The sequence below is a fragment of the Rissa tridactyla genome, chromosome 1, assembly GCF_028500815.1.
Source record: "Rissa tridactyla isolate bRisTri1 chromosome 1, bRisTri1.patW.cur.20221130, whole genome shotgun sequence".
Classification (NCBI taxonomy): domain Eukaryota; kingdom Metazoa; phylum Chordata; class Aves; order Charadriiformes; family Laridae; genus Rissa; species Rissa tridactyla.
The window spans coordinates 70,936,600-70,953,279 of NC_071466.1; the positions used below are offsets into that span (position 1 = coordinate 70,936,600).

The window sequence follows — 16,680 nt, forward strand, 5'->3', positions numbered from 1 at the left end:
GTAAAACTGCAGCTTTACATCACTGAATACCATCCCTTCCCCGTCACATTCGTATTGCAATTGGAGTGCACAACACATGCTTTCATTCAAGGTCAGGAACGGCAATTAACTGGCACACGGCAAGTTCAACCGAACCATGGAAATGATCTAACATGGAGAAAACTCACAATCTTATCAAAAGCCTTGGGGTTTCATACAAATCAAAGAGCATAAAGGCTGTGGGTTGGAAGCAGTTATGAACAACTAGTGTATCAAGGTACAACATTTAAAAAAAGAAATTTAGGGAAGGGACTTAGTGGAGTAACATGATTTCCCCTGTGAAATTTCCCTTATTGCTATGGGAAGACAGAATTAGTTTTAACAAATTCTACCAGCTAAGCAACTACTGTGGCAAAATATTAATCAAATTATATATGTCACAAGTAAGCTTTCTTTCCCCCTCCTTATATAGAGAGTTTCAAAATTCATGGTCTTTAATTCTGAAGAAAATTCACAGAATTTGTGTAACTTTACATGAACACAACTAATCTTGATAAGGAACGACATTATTAGTTTGTCCTTCACAAGGAGGAGATGGTTTTTTTCCTAACCAAAACCTGACACAAATTCCCCACACATCTTTTCTGCATTTAAAGAGTTTTCATGGAGTCTCCAGGATTAAAAATAACCCTGGTACAACTATCTCCGTAATGCTTCCTCAGCTTTTACTAACCAACAAAAGCTTAAGAAATCTACTCATGAAGTACAATCAATACAGAACCTTTTAAGGAGACACAGCATATATAAAAATAACAGTTCAACAATACGTAAGAATTACTTTCAGGCATTAAAGCCTGAAAGAGAAGTTTAGGCACAAAAAGGGTTGGAAATGAAGGATTAAAAACAGTAACAGAGTTGCCAGTAGCAAAAGGATGCTCAGTATTTCTTAGCGTCTCCCAGAATAAACACAGCATCACGTAAACTGGCGGTCCGGCTGAAATTACGGCGTATTTTGAAACATAAATTACGTCTACACCTTGCTGCATTAGGACAGCGGCTCAGAAATAAGCATGCAATCCCTCCAGCAGAATTTACTTCAAAGCCTCCCCCCTCCTCTGCCTACAGAGCTCGGCAATAGATAAAATTGGGAATGTGGTTTTCATTCATTTCTTCCAGGCACTCTAAAATTCACACATGCACCTCGGAGTGGCTTGAAATCTGGAGTGCCATATGGCAGTGCATTTGTCATTTCCAGAAATATGTTGAATATGGGTTCCAGAGATATAAATCCCCAATAAAAAAAAAAAAAAAAAAAAAAAAAAAAAAAAAAAAAACAAAAAACCACAAACTCCCCAAGCCAACAGATTCTGCTCAAATGCCACCAACTTTATACTATGTGCAACTGGAGAGCTTGGGCTTTGATCAGGCTTCAAAGAATCTCTTCATTTGCCCCAGAAAATAAATCTGATGCCTTAGCTTGTGGAGGCTCATTTCCCTACTGTTTTGCAACTCTGTAAAGTTATTTACACTTGCCTTGAGTGAGACTGAAGTAGAAATAATACATCAACACCAATACTAGAATTATACAAACACTTTGCACTTGGAGTACAAAGTAAATGATTTACAAGCTGCAAAGTGGTGGAGAATCAGGATCAAGAGTTTTACGGCTATTTCATTGTGAACCAACTGAAGAAGAAATAATTACTTCTTCCCACTCCTGCATACAAAGTTTAATGATGCACGTTATGAAGTAACATTCAAAAAAATAACAGAACAATTAGCAAACAGATTTTTATTTTTTTTTAAACCCGAAAAAAAGATAAGGCTCTCCTGCTGGCTGAAATAATCACACAGTCTCCAAACTCAGGAAATTAGAGAGAGATCTCAAAAAAAAAAAAATTGGCGAAGCTGAGCTAAACATCTTGCTGTTGCCAAAATGAGCAAGTCCTGGGCTGCAGGTAGAAAGCAACTAATTCATCCTTCTACTACAATTTCTACTTTCCAGGGATGTCTGCTTTGCACTATTTGCAATCTGTGACGAAATTATCCTTTTTCTTTTTCTAAAAAAGCAAATGCAGATTAGCAAGCAGCAATCAAATGACAGGAAGAACTTTCCTCCTCAGTTTTTTCCTTCATGGCTGGAATCACAGATCATGGTATTTTCCGACACAGATACACAGAAACAGAGAATCATTCAACTTTTGGCTGTCACACTGAGTTTTACCCTCCTCTCTTTTCTCCTCACGTTGCCTCTTGAAACTAAGTTATCTTCGCACACATCTTTTTACCCCGAGGATGAAAATTAAAGGCAATAACTCTGTTGACTAGAACTGCTTTGGGGTTGGTACTTTGTTTTGAAACACACACAGAAATCAAGAAAAATCTTACTCCAGAAGGGTAGATCCTAGATTCTCTGAAGAACTTCCCATGTGTATATTCTATAGCAATTTGTTTTGAAGACAGCGTACACATACGATTTATCCAGAATGTGGAGGTGACTGGAAAGGCTGCACAAAAGTGCAGGTGATTCTGTAATCAAAGTCTAATCTAAGGTTCCTATGTATAAAGAAGAAAATCAATAGCATTTCCACCCTAACTGGGAAAGAATACTTGCAGGCACCTAAAAATACTTATGGCAGCAGCAACTGGGATATTTAACATAGCACTGACATTGTTTCACTATACTAATCAATCATGTTCATCCAAGACCAGGATTCATTCAGCTGTTCCAGCTGATGAGCGTTTCAGCCATCCAGACACAAGACTACTGCGTATCTGCCACTCACATCTCCTAACAATGACAGCGTATCTGCTGGCTGCTCCTGGAGGCAGTGGGCTTTGAGAAAGCCAGGGTTTTTTCCCCAGGCGCAACAAGCTGAGAGCTGCCAGCCGCTGGTGTTGCCATCTAGGGAAGCTATTCCTAGAAAAGCAAGAAAAACGTGTGGGCTGAGCTGCAAAGACAATGTAGAAGCTAAAGCAAGCACAAGAGTCCTCTGTAATAAAAGAAGTGAAGAAAATCCCCATGTCTGCTAAGATTTAGGTTGACAAACACATGTCTCCCCCTCAGCCAGTACCTGAGCTTTTTAGGTGTACTGAGCTTGTGGGTGGGCTGAAAAGCTGCTTTCACATGCTAGAGCAAAATTTTACTGTGCCCAGCAGATAAAAAACTACACTAAATTTCCTGAACATTTTAAGATTCATCGCAAGGCAGAATAAAAACAAACAAAAGCCCTAGAAAATCTGCACTTTACGGAACTTTCTATATGCTTTACATGTTGCATGGAAACCATGTGCTGATGTGCCAGAACAATTCAAGAACCACCCAAGTCCATGTCTGATGGGTCCAGACCAGCTGCAAAGAAAGGAAAATCCCACATGGGAAGCCTAAACGAGAGCATGACTTCAGCACGATATAAGGTGGTTTTCCTGCGTAATAGGGAAGAAATTTCTTCTTTAATTATTCTTACAATAAAATCAGCTTGAAATTCAACTTTTTACCATATTCTTAATTGTAGATCTAGAAAACAGAAGAGTCATCAGCTATTGAAGTAGCACACACTCTGCCATCCTGCCACAGCTATTACTATGCTGGCAACAAACTATCCTAGACAGGCAAAAGTATCTACAATAGCAGTTCTCACATTGTCACAATGAAAACACTAAAGAGACAAAACTGATTCTCAACTATGCATACGCTTCTTAACATATGTATTCTTCCAGCCGAAGTCCCAAATCTAAGCCCTAGAAAAGTTAATTAAACATATTCATAAGCAGCTTGAGTATCATAACTCAGCTGAGGAACTCTTTGGAAGAGTTCACCGGGTGGCTCTGAACGAGAGCAGAGGACCAAACCAGAGATCTGCAGGTAGTAATATACTCCTTGGGGATCTATCATTAAAACAGCTACAATCCTTTAGCTGAAACAAAGCCAAAAGATTCAAGATGGGAAATGAAGCTATAAACAGTAAGAACATAAAAGTTTACTTCTTGTACCCAAGATTAGCAAACTATTACAACTTCAAGGTACCTGCCAGTAACACTATTTTCCTTTCTTACTTACAGATTTAGCCTTTAAGGTGTTCTATGCACTTTTTCAAGCACTCGCTGCATATTTTAATTTTGTTCTTAAAGATCTTCCTGCATTCCGAGACAATTCTTATGATTTTGCTTTGATGCTTTTTTTTTTTCCCTTGGATGTTTTCCAGATGAAGCTCTAAATTGAAGTTCAGCAGAAAAACGATCAGAGCACTACATTTCAATAACAGAAGCATTGAAAATGTGGCCTTCAGTGTATTAAACTCATTGCTGGAAGCTACATATGAAAATATATTACCCACCTCAGAAAACTCTCCATTGTTATAATTTGGTCATTTCACACACCAGTGATCAATCTCAGCTGAGCACATTCTGTAAGTCCACACATAATGATAAAAAATTAGTCGTACCAGTGAAAAATTAAAGCCCTTCCTCCGTGAACAAGTTTATTCACCTAGTGATTTTATACAAAAATCACTTTTCTACAGCTTCTTGGTATGAAGCTAAACAAGCTGAAGATACATAAGTTGTTGATTACAAGGGTCAACGACTCAGCAACCTGCATTATAACCACTTTGCAGTGAAAGCTGGTAGGCATAAAGAAACAACTTTAAAAAAAAAAATAATCTTAGAAGTATGCTAAAATGAAACTTTTTTTTTTAAAACAAAAAGCTATATACACATTTAAAACTACTAGCTGTGAATCATGAATCCCTTGTCTAACCCTCCTTAAACTCAGGATTTCTATTCTCCAACTCACTTTCCTTTACCTACCCTCAGAAATTTGAAAGTTTCAGATTGGTGTCGCATATAAAAGCCTCAGAATCAGCGATGGTCACTAAGTATATTACAGCATACCTAGAAGACAAAAACCCCCGGCTACATTTCAACACAGAAGAGCAGAGCTTTTTCATAACAGCAACATTCTGGAGAAATATTACTAAAAAGAGAACATCCGTCTACCGGAAAACAGAAAAACCTAAGTAAGATTGCTTCTGCTGTTCCCCCAGCTCCCTGTCGCACCGAGATCCAGCTCTGGACCCTCATCACACATTTCTCACTCCAGCAGTTCTCCCTCTCCCACAGTAAAGAGCGCACAAGCAGGAACAGGATGCTGCATGGGGAAGGAAAGTACAGTGTTATTTTTATACAATTCGTTTTAGCCCGAAGCCAGTTCACACTGGTAAACCTACCTCAATTCAGACCACAGTGATATTCATAAATTCAGTCCAGATTTAACGACTCACTCCCAAATACCAGGCTGCAAGGATATACATATGTAGGTAGGAAATGAAAACACGATATTCAACAGAATAACCTGTAAGGCACCCTGTACCACTCCCAGCCTCAGCAGATAAAGTAAGCAGCCAACCTCATTTCTGTCACTGGTGTGCGACTACATGCTTAGAATAGGGAGCCAACAAAACAAGAACAAAAATATCTTCATCCAAATGCTATTCACAGCTGTTAATTTAATGGAAAGGCTCTTTCAACGTGAAGAATACATGAGTAATAGCCTCCACGGCAACTTTAACAGCAGACCGTTAGACAAGGGGCTTCATAACACAGCAGCTGGATGCCATTCAGCTACCTGACAGCCTCTAAGTCACTTGGAAAAAGAGAATTAATCAGAAGAGGTGTGTTTCTAAGGCAATAACCAGTGCCCCCCCCCCCCAGTACTGCAAAGGGAGCACAAGGGGGAAAGAAGGCAGATTTGGATGCTTTGAAAGAGGGATTTGAGCAAGGGGCTGGGTGACTCAAGACAACACACAACCATCACTGTCACACAGCAGCTGCAGGAACATACAGACGTATGTAACACCTCCACTGGATGGTTACACACGACACTCATCTTATCCTTCTGTAAATTTATAATGTTTTAAGATAATCGCATGGAAAATGATACAAAAGCAACATGAAACATTCACAACTTTTATCAACATGAAAACGCTTCTTTTTATTTAGTGAAAGACACATTGACTGAAACACATGGGCACTCACCCCAATATCCTAATGCAATGCCAGAACATATTAATGGGAGAAGAAAGTTTAAAACAATTATACAGAAATGTTGTATGCAAGGGTTTAAGAGTCCTGTGTTCAATCTGTCCTCATTTCAGAAACCTCAAACATATTTTTGAACATCACTTTTAACTGCAATGTTTCAGTCAAAACTCGCTCACTTTATTCCCAAATGAATGTAATCATGCCAGACAGGATATAGGGGTTTTTTTTTAATTTTAGCTTTATTTAATTATTTTTTTTAATTGCCAGAATATTTCTGCCATGTGAATGGATTACAGATAGCCCAAAAACACCCACTCACAATCAAGGCTATTCCCAACCCTAACTACATACAAAACACTACAAAATGGAAAAGGAGGAGGAAAAGACTAACAAAGCCACAAAGCAGAGATGATCACCATCTGTTTAGATAACACAACAATCAAGGCATACACCAACTAAATTAAAGTTTTTCTAGAACAAAATTCAAGTATTTACAAACTTTGTGAAATAAAATGGTGTTTCCCTAAGAAAGTCTAAACATGCATCCACACGACCACTGAAACTATGAATTATCTTGACACCAGGTGCAAGTAGTCTTATTGGGTTCTGGGGTTTTGATTGTTGTTGGGTTTTGTAGGGTTGGGTTTGTTGGGCTTTTCTTACACCTTGTAGGCATCACAATTTCAGAAGGACAGCATCAGCAATTTGAACAAACCATTGAAATCCAGCTGCTTAACAGCAGGTGTGGCACCTTGCAAGCTGGGCACATCCCTTACCTTTGAAAAGCTGGTCCCAATAAAACAGAGCAGAAGCGAGAGCCAAGGGCTGCTGACAGCCAGGCCGGCAGCAAGCAGGCAGAGGGGACGAGCAGAGAGGCAGAGGGGGATCACAGCTCCTGGCTGCCAGCGCTGCCCCGGCAGACACAGCCCAGGCTCACGTGCGGGCAGGATGACTCTGCCTGAGGGCTGGGGCTTGAAAGGCAACACATGATTATTTTTTTTTCCCCCCACCTGGCTGGGATGAGAGCCAACCTGCGGACATAGAATCATAGAATGTGTTGGGTTGGAAGAGACCTTTAAAAGTCATCTAGTCCAACCCCCCTGCAGTGAGCAGGAACATCTTTAACCAGATCAGGTTGCTCAGAGCCTCATCAAGCCTGGCCTTGAATGTCTCCAGGGATGGGGCCTCCACCACCTCTCTGGGCAACCTGTGCCAGTGTCTCACCACTCTCATTGTAAAGAACTTTTTCCTAATGTTTAATCTAAACCTGCCCTGCTCTAGTTTAAAACCATTGCCCCTCGTCCTATTGCTACATGCCCTTGCAAACAGCCCCTCCCCGGCTTTCTTGTAGGCCCCCTTCAGTTCTGTTTTAAGTTCTAGGTTTCCATATTTTAAAATTAAACACCAAACTAAACCATCCCCTGTTTTCCCCACCAGGAACTAACTTCCTTTTTCCATGAACTTAAGCAGGCATTATATCAAGCACTGCCCGATCCACCCCCGTTCTTTAACATCTCAGTCTTCAACATTCGTTAACAGCGCTTAACTACTAGCTGCCCTGCTGACTTTATGGGACTGCTGATAGAGTAACATAATACACAATGTATAGGTGTAAAGTCTGTCTGTAAAATTAAGCTGGCTATGTGACACTGTAGGCAGAGGTTCAACACGTAATTTAATGAACATGTCATGACAAGTTAAAGAATGTATAACTAAAGGAGAGTTGACCTGCAATGTAATTTTGGTTCTTGTCTTGAAGAGACATACTTATGGCTCAGCTTCGTGTTTTGTAAATAAGAGACATAAATTCCAACAGGACCACTAGCCGTACTAAGCACACGTTTGCATTTTCACAAGGCCACAGCAACAGCAGGAAAAGTTGGGATACAAAACAAATAATCAACATTTTGACAAAGCCACGACATTGCATCTTCCTGATGTTCCAGAGAGGCAAAAGGAGTATCTGAACAAAATAAGCATCCAGGATCTCCTGTCAGCAAAACCGGAAAAGATCCTAAAGGAATACAACCATCAGTATTACGAGACAGGACTAACAGCAGAAGACATACATTGCCGCAATAACAACATTGCACTGACTTTAATAGTTTTCTGTCATAGGAGGTCTATAACATTTCAGTCCATTACGATTCCCCATGCATCCCTTAAGAGCCTCAGAGCTCATAAAAATGATGTGTCATATTTTGATACTTGTGCTAAACACGAGCTTTATTATTACCAATGTTTAAACCCAATACAATCCACACAGTCCTTACTGAGATATCTGATTAAATTTCTAATATTCATGAACTAGAATTTTAATATTGAATGCTCAAAATGATTTAAGTCTTCTGATGTAACGGAACATAAGTCATTCAGTGTCAAGTGGAAGGCAGATCCTTTATTATAGCATTAATTATTTGGGATATTAGCATTAATTTCTTTCTCTATTTGAATTAAATGGAATTCAAAACAGTGTGAATTTATGAATAGTCCACAATATAATTATTTCTATATTATCCCTGCAGCACTAGCAGAAAGACTGCCTACAGACCTGAAAACATAAAGGAAGGAGATTGATCATCAATTTTTCTTTTAATCTTTTTTCTGAAAGACAGAAAAGGTGAAGCTCAATATGTTTATACTCTGGATGGCTTACACTTTTTTGATGTAAAATATACGTCTTTACACCTATAAATGCCACCTACATGTTTTTGTATTCAGCATGCAATGATTAAAGGAAAACACATTTAAGCAAAATATACCATAGCCAATTTCTTTTATGACTGGAACAAAAACATTCTTAATTAAAATCACAAAGCTGCAAAAATAGCAGGGACTTTTACAAAATTTCAATACTCGCTGGGAAAAACGCTATGTCTTAACTTACACTTCCAAAACTGCTACGTCCACAGGATTTCAAGGAGTTCTGGTAGGAAGGACTGATTACAGATACAAACTTGGTACTTTTTTTTCCAGCAGCTAAACGGTAACAATTTTTATTTCATTTATGTTACAGGTATAGCCAGACAGCATTGCTAGCAAAAATAATTCACTACTCAAAATAAACAAATAAATGCAACACCACTCATGTAAAACCGATGTTTGCAGATCATCTGATTCAGTTACCGGAATGCTAGATACTGAAACGCAGCATAACATTCCCATACAAAACATGCAAAAATCAGTATTTATCAGGTTTTTATCCAACTGTACAAGACTTCTGCAGTCTGCTTAAACCAGAAACAGCTGTCCAACTGAAATCTCAACTTTACGAATAAACAGCAGCCAAGGCTAAAAATAAGCCAAACAAACCATCTGTGCCACTGCGCCCGTCTGCAGCCCATCTAACACAGGAGTCAGCTCCCATCCCTGCACTGCACAGCAGAACTAGCATGGGGTGTTTGTATTGTCACTGACTTATAACACTAACACAAAATGAAAAATCAGTGCATAAAGTGACCACTTCTGACCCAAAAAATATCCAACACTTGTCCTGGTTTTGCTGAAGTTCTTACTAAAAGCACTGAAAGCATGAAAAACATACACATCTTTAAAGTGACCGGGCAAAGTCCAACTACTTTTTTTTTTTATTCTATGAATCTAGCAAACAAAGGTCCGATCTAAAATTACCAATTAAATTATCAACAAACACTAAATCTATTTAAAACAAAACAAACAAAAAGCCAAAAGGGCTTCTGAACTCAAAACCAAGAAAAAGCCTACAGTGAGTTTTGCTAAGCCAGGTGGCAGCGTGCATTTGCAGCAGCCCAAGTCTCCTGTGGTGGAATCCAGAATCCTTGATGTGTCATCATTCAAGATCTGTCAAATTTGATAACACTCCGTGTGTGTCTGGCGGGACACCATCCATTCAGGGAAATGAACATGTGATTTGTTGTCATGACAGCTATCAAAATTCAGCTCGAGAACATATCACACAGCCACGTATCTCTCCTGCTGCATTAAAAGGTTGAAAAATACTTTCCTTGTCGTCATCCGAAACATCATTAGGATGTCAACTAAGAAGTCAACTCCCTTGGAACAGCGGTAGCCCAGGATGGCACTGGGAGCCAAGTCCGACACACAATGGATGGGGGAGAAAACAAGCGTGATGAATATACTGCTATTGTAAGAACAGGAAGGAAAAACCTTGCAGCCATGCTATGCTGAGGGTGTTCCTATTGCATTAAAACCAGGAGGTCAGTCCGATCGATGCTTGGGACTCCTCTCCTCCAGTACCAGTGCCAGGGTTTGCTAAACAGAAGGCTTAATTTATTGCTGTCCCTTGAAATGTTTTATTAGTCAAGAATGCCCTAAAGAAATTCAGAGTAATACACCAATTTAACTCTCTGTATGCAGAGTAAGTTTTAACAGGATTTAGTGTTCCTCTTCTCTCCAAAACTCATGAAGGAACTACATATGAACTGCTTTATTTTGCTATATAGTTCACTAAAAACTTAATTGGCATGCAAAAAGGATAATTTCAGCCAACTTAAATTTGACAGAGAGTCAAATTTGACAAGATGGTCAGAATTAGAAAATCCTAATATATTTAATTTATAGTTTGTATGCTTAATGAACGCCATCATTCCTTTCTAAACCTTCCCACTCTGCAAGGATCTATTCTCATTTTGAAGGAAAGATTCTAAAACAGCGTTTAATGACTTTTAAAAAATAACATGAATAAGGACAACATAGTTATATCAGAAGAGAAATGGACTAATTCTTTTTAAACAGCTTACTTTATTTTCTTAAAAATAAAAAGCGTTATTTTTTTTAAATGCTGCACTGCTAGCAGAACCCAGACTCTCACCGCAGCATGAGCAGAAAGCACCTGCTTTTGCTAACCCTCCTCCCGTTCTCCTGCAGGGTCTGACGGCTCCTCCATATTTGCATGGAGCTGATCCAGTGTAACCAGTAGGAAAAGACAGCTGAGAGATGGCACTCGCTCAGCGAAAAGCATCTTACACCGTAAGAGGACATGACCCAGTTCACCTGCGTCAGGAAGAGCATCCGCAGCCTCCAGCCTCTCGCTAAACTTCAGTATCCGCTTGCACATCCCGGTCACTTCTCCTTATTAAGGCTCCCACAAATACTCTGCTCATTTCTAGAAGTCAGAAACCTAAAATGGCTCAGAAGGCTAAAATCTGCCTTTCTACCAAAGTAGTAGTAAACTGATGGCCTTTTTATTTATTTTTGGTTACTGATCCATTTTGGCTAAACGGTCCAGCCCTGACACAGCAAACACTGTCCACACCACTTCCAAGGACTACGCATTAAGACACCTGCTGAAGTGACAGAGAAAGAAAGCGCCCTACATATAAAACCAGCACAACCTGCTGAGACACAATGGCAATGAGTTACCATCTAACTATATTTTTTTTATTTTTAATTAAAAGTCTTCTTGGAAACAAAGTTTATATTTCATTTAATTAAAAAAAAAAATGGTGGTTGCCTGAGAAGGTTACTAGCTGATTTTATAAACAGACTAAATATACCAGGTTTTGTCTAATAAAGTTTCAGCTATACTCTATCCGTGGTATATCTCACCACCTTTTTTCACATCCATTTCTATAGTTGTGTGTACTCTGCAGCGAGTAACTTAGATGAGCTGAGGAAAACTCGATCAAATTTCATCAGCCTAGATTAAAAACATTACTGCATCTGTAATTTGTTAAGCTTGTAAGAGAGAAGCAACATTTTTGAGAATTCAAGTACCTACCAAGAGTCCCAGCATGTTCACCCCACTGTCTACCTCACAATAAAATCAATATTAGTTACATATCACCATGTTCATACTTGTTAATGGTATTAGGACCAAAACCAGCATAACAAACCTACAGAGAGAAAAAGACTTTAAGCCACAAAGTTTGTTTCTATGACTTTGAACAAATACTGCCTATACCAGCATGCCTGAGCTTCCACTCTAACAGATGTTTTTCTTAGCACAAGTACTTCTAAAACTTTACTGACATCGGGTTATTGTACATAGCTGCAGTAATTTAAGATGCAATGGGTTGCTATTCTCTAATAAAGATTTATTCCTCTGCACCTGAATTCTTAAAATTTACAATACTACTAAAGCTTAAAAACATACACGGCCAGGCCACCTCACTGCACACAAAGTTATTTATGATGGGTTTAAAATATGAACTCACTTCATTAACAGTGAGAAACAAATTAATTTGTTGTGTCACATATATTTAATGGAATATAAAAATATATATTTCATATTTCAATGCACTTGCAATTTATTCATTTCATTAGCATTTATGAAACAATTAAGAATCCTTATGATGGGGAAAAAAGATTATTCCAAGAAAAAAAAAAAAACAACACTTGAAAGAATTACTTTACCCACCACTGAATAGAGCAATGGTTTAATTGGGCAGAACACCGACAACTACGTTATTATGAGGAAACTAATGGGCATAATTGAATCTGCAAGAAAAATTTTAATGGAACTACCTAAAACAGAAATGAGTTTAGAATTCCTAAGCCAACACTCATAAATTTCAAAGCAAAACAAACAGAACAGTCATTTTTCAGAAGGTGTAAGTCACCAGGACCTCATGTAGTATCTCTTTCAGAAGACTAGACAACAGTGGACAGGTTAAGTGAGTAGTACGGGCCACACTTACGCTTCAGGAAGAAGAAACAATGCTATTTCCCACATTACAAACACTATCCCGGTTCTCTCTGGAGGTCTTCAGGAACTAACAAGGATTCTTGACTTTGTGGAAACTATTGTTCTGCAACATTTCTGTATACCTAGTAAACATAAGGATAAAGTGCATTGCCTTTAAGTTTATTATTTCAGCAGAAGTGGGAAGCATCATTCCTGCAGAGCACCTCAACTCTTCCACACTCCAGATGACCCACTTCAGGGGAGCAGGATGCCCCGTGACGAGCGCCCAGCACCTTACCCCAGGTCTGACTAAAGTAACCGAAACACGGTAGCATCTGGTTTCACAGACAGTTGTCAGCTATCTAAAAACTCCTTCAAATATCTCTAATAAATCCCCACCAGCAATCCTTCCTCAAAACACAGCACGGCGGGGGGAATACCCACGGCTTAGAAACCATCGGTCCCTCGATGCAAACAGGAAATATTTTCTAGAACATACGCTTTGGATTCAAAGATGCCTTGGTTTTGATTTCAAATCTGCGGAAAGTAAATTGATACAGCACCTGTCTCCATGAGTCTGGAAGCAGCTTTTATGCTCAAGGAGCATGAAAAACACAGATACTCCAGGTAGTTTTGCCGCTGCTCAAGACCATGACCAGCAAACAAAGCTATCAGGGCATCACTTTTTGAGTTGCTGCTGTTATAGTTTCTACCAAGGAAAGCCATGAGCGCCCCGAAGGAGTAAAACACCGACAGCAACACAAGGTACAAAAAACAAAGGCTGGAAAAGAAACAGACGCCGCTGACCTTGTCCCTCTTCTTTAGCAGACAGAAGATGCAAGGTGACACATAAGAGAGAAAAAATACCTTTCCTTATGCTCCCACATAGCTAGTCAGGAAACAATAGAAGAAAAGAGAGGAAGGGGAGATAAGAAGATCGCTTTCCACTCCACAAACCACAGGCTGAAGTTTTTAATTTATCATATATTCAGTAGCAAGGATGTAATAAAAAACACCATCCAAGGAATCAAGGAACAACTGCTGTTGGGTTTGCAAAAATATAGCAAAAGAGATTTTGTGTATCATTATATCACAACAGCAATCGGAAATGCCATCTGGTAGAAGCAAAAGGCCAATACAACAGCTAATGCTGCAATGACAGAACCACGGCAGTGAGAGCTAACATCATAAGGATTCTGTATCTGTTTCATGGCCTATATAAAAATATTTGCTAATTACAGTCTTGATTTGGTGGTACAGGTGCCTTCTATCTCTACATTTATTCCCTGTTCCCGAAAATGACATCTTCTGTCAAAGTCTCAAGAAGCAAGTCAGTTACGAAGACAAAGCGATCTGCTTAACTGCTTAAACTGACTTGAGTTAGAAAGGCCATTTCGATTTCCAGAGTTGTGAAATCAGTTAATTCTAAGAAGCAACAACATTATTTTACTTCAGAAGTTATAATCCCGAAAATGAAAACACAGTACCATTAACATCATCTGTGTGGTGCTGACTGCTTCAGATTCCTAAAAAGCAGCAGCAAAACAAGTACTTTCAAACAGAGATTCTTCACAAGTTCCTACCCAGTGAGCCCTTTCAAATTCCTCCATATTAAGTTACCAGTCCAAACTCTCGATGATACAAATCATGCGTGGTTAGGCCATGAAAATTTGTTTTTACAAAGGCCGCTGCCGCGTTTCATGAAAGAGAAGTCTAATTCTCCTACGTTGAGCTGCTACAACAGTAGCGGTGTGTTCCTCAGAAACAAATATTGCTTCACAGCAAGGGGAAGAAACGCCACCCAGATAAAGAAGGCTTTAAAAATCTTGCTGAGGTTCGGTCAGCATTCAACTTTTAAAGTAACAAAAAGAACAAGCCAGTTAAAACACCACATGTAACTCACAGAATAACCCCGAATCATGCGGAGGGCCACATGCACGGTAAAAAACACCAACAGTAGGAGATGTCAACATCGGAACCGGCGCCGAGAGGCACCCACCATCAGCCAGTCGCGGGTCAGACCCGAATTACAGACCTGAATCCCCACCTGACAACTTTACATGAGGTGGGCTAGCTGTTAGCGTGGGCACATTTTTAATTAAAAAGAGGATGAAAAGACTTGGAAACTCAAGTAATTTTCCTCCCAAAATGCCCAGGGATGCACTTTACTGAGCGGTCAGTCCACGAGGTATAATTTTACCTTTTTTTTTTTTTTTTTTTAGCTTTACGTCCTTTACCTACACCGGCATCGACCGGGGTCGGGGCGGGGGGGTAGCATATCGAAGCGCGCTCCTCAAGAAAACCCCCGGCTTCAGCTCTCGATCCAGTCGGGAACGGAGAGAAAGAAGGAGCTGGAGGGGGAGTGGGGGAGACCGGGAGGCCGAACCCTCGCCCGCAGCCCGCCGGGACCGCCCGCCGCGAGAGACCCGGTGCGGGGCGGCGCCGCTCCCCCTCCGCTCCTCTCCGCGCCCCCTCCCCGGCCGCTCCCGCCCGGGAAACTTTCCGGTTGCGCCGCGCTCCAGCCGGGAGGCGCTACCCGCCCTCCCCCGCCGCCGGGCCCGTAGGACACGCCGCCTCCGGGCCGAGCCGGGCCGGGCCGGGCCGAGCCCCGCGGGGGAAAGGGGAGAGGGGGGTGTCCCGGCCCAGCGCTGCCTCCCCTCGGGCGGGCCGGCCGGCGGGTGGCACAAAGCGGCGGCTGCCGCCTCACACACACTCACCAGCAGCAACTCGGGAGGATGAGGAGGAGCCGCCCCCGACCCCCCCTCCCCGCAGCTGGACGTGGCACACAAACACTCCCCCCGCCCCCCCTTCACCCCTCCGGGCAGGTACCAGCCCCCCCCCTACCCGGGGCGGCGAAGGGGCCTCCCCCGCCCAGGTGACACCCGCCCCTCCCCCGCTCCCGGCGGCCCTTCCCGCCCCCCCACCGCCCCCCGCCGGCACAAGTTTACGGCGGGCCCCAGCCCCCGCTCCGGCCTCATCACCGTCCCGCCCGCGCTTACCTCCGGCCGGCCGGCGGGGAGCGGGGCAGGCGGCGGCGGGGAGGCTCCCAGCCTAGGAGGGCTCCGCTTCTTTGTCTCCTCGGCGGCGGCGGCGGCGCCCGCTCGCTCCCCCCTCCGCTTCCCTCTGCCCTTCCCCGGGCGGATGCGGGCCGCGTCCTCCGAGAGGGGCTGGCTGGCTGGCTCCCCCCCTTCCCGTTCCTCCTCCTCCCGCTCCGCGCCGGACGCGTCCAAGGCCCCGGCCCTCGGCGGCGGCTCTGCTCCCTGCCTCCCCTCAGCCTGCTGCGCCCGGCGGCAGCGGCGGCGGCCCCTCCCCCGCCAACCGCCCGCCCCCCCCCGGCACAGGCACAGCCCCCGCCCCCGCCCTGCCCTTCCTGCCGCTGCCGCTGCCGGGATCGCGCGGGAGGAGCTCCCCGGACTACCCCTCGCCCGGCGGGGAGCGCCGCCGCTCTCCCCCGCCCCACCGCAGGAAGGCCGGGCAGGGCCGGGCCGGGCGGCTCTCTCCCCTCTGCGCCGCCGGGGCTCTGGGCCGGGACCGGGAGGCGGAGCAGGGCAATGCCGGGGGGGACCCTGCCCAGCGGGAGCGCCCTGACACACACACCTCCCCCCCACTACCCGTCCCCCTTAAGCCCCGGCGCTCCCGGTAAAGCTGGGAAAAGCGGAAGCGCCTGGGGAAAGTCCTGGCGAGCGCTGAAAGGAAGAGGGGTACAAGGGGGGTGAGCGCACTTCGGGGACGGGCCGGGAAAAGAACCCTGGAGTGGAGCCGGGCCGGGGCCGCGGAGGCACCGCCGCCGGGGAACTTCCAGCCATGGCATCAGGGGCGCCTCCGCCGCCCATTGGCCGCGGGGCCGTGACGTCACGCCCGGGGCGCGCGGGGCGTCCGCGGCCCGTAGCCCCGCAGCGGCGGCCGGGCCGTTCCTGGCCCCGGGTGCTCCCGGCCTCTCCCCGTCTTTCCTCTCCCCTTCTGGTCCGGGGCAAAGTTCCAGCCTCAGCGGCCCCCGCATATCGAGCGGGTTGGGCGGTAATTGTCGTTACCGG

General features: G+C 43.4%; 1 protein-coding gene across 1 annotated transcript in view; it reads right to left on the minus strand.

Annotated features, from left to right (window-relative positions):
• Window positions 1–15,916, minus strand: part of NCK2 (NCK adaptor protein 2) — an 89,733-nt gene extending 73,817 nt beyond the window's left edge. The window contains exon 1 of the mRNA XM_054198473.1: window positions 15,646–15,916. The gene's annotated coding sequence lies outside the window, so the exon portion shown is untranslated. The remainder of the gene's footprint in view (window positions 1–15,645) is intronic.
• Window positions 15,917–16,680: the final 764 nt, after the last annotated feature.